This window comes from Nomascus leucogenys, chromosome 22a (assembly GCF_006542625.1).
Source record: "Nomascus leucogenys isolate Asia chromosome 22a, Asia_NLE_v1, whole genome shotgun sequence".
Lineage (NCBI taxonomy): Eukaryota > Metazoa > Chordata > Mammalia > Primates > Hylobatidae > Nomascus > Nomascus leucogenys.
In genome coordinates, this window is record NC_044402.1 from 49,048,715 (window position 1) to 49,049,630 (window position 916).

The 916-nt window shown below is 41.8% G+C and overlaps 1 non-coding gene across 1 annotated transcript; it reads right to left on the minus strand.

Annotated features, from left to right (window-relative positions):
• Nucleotides 1-834: 834 nt before the first annotated feature.
• Nucleotides 835-916, minus strand: TRNAS-UGA. The gene has a single exon. It is a non-coding gene; the product is annotated as a tRNA-Ser (tRNA).

The window sequence follows — 916 nt, forward strand, 5'->3', positions numbered from 1 at the left end:
TTTATTCTGTATGAGAACCAAAGTACTGAGTGTCTGAAGTTACACTTTGTTTCCTGAATCTACTGTAAAGCCCAGATAAGTGTTCTTGGTCTTTGAATGTGCTGGAGAAGATAGGAAGAATAGACTGGGGCCAGAGAACGTCACCTTGAATTTTTCTAAGCTGTAAGATGAAGGCATTTAACAAAATCAATAGAATAAAAATAATAAGGGCTCGGCAGCCAGAGGTTAGCTTCAACATCCACTTCCTGTGGTTTAATAAACCTTTCCCATTCTTGGGCTCTCGAATTTTTAGGCCGAGAAGATACAGTATATATGGTACTGTCTACAAACCAACGATTTATATTGAAGCTACAATCACAATCATTGTTATTGCTGCAAAACAGGTAATGCCTTGTTGCTGTTGAATGACAGTCCCTAAACTTGGGCTAACCAAACACTTTATACACAGTAGGCAAAATCTTCACACCCCAGACAGGCAACTTAGACTTATCTACAAAGAAAACTCGATGGAGTCTGACTTCAATTCTCAGAGCTTGTAGGTGAGGAAAAGAGAATTGCCTTCCTCAAATCAGGATTAACGTTAGGTGGTGTTGACACCACAATAGATTCTCTCTTACTCGAGACACGGTTGTCTCGGATGTCGGAGGAGGAGGAAGGTAATGGACTCAGAGAAAGATGTAAACTATAAAGCAGGGTTAAGAATGATGATGACAACTAGAATGCAGAGTACAACGTAGTGTTACCAAAGGAGATGGCACAACTATAATCCAGGAGACTCAGTTGTCTTTGGGGTGTAATTAGAAGGAAACTATTTGGACGAAGTCAGGGTAAAACCGTAGCCGGCAGGATTCGAACCTGCGCGGGGAAACCCCAATGGATTTCAAGTCCATCGCCTTAACCACTCGGCCACGACTAC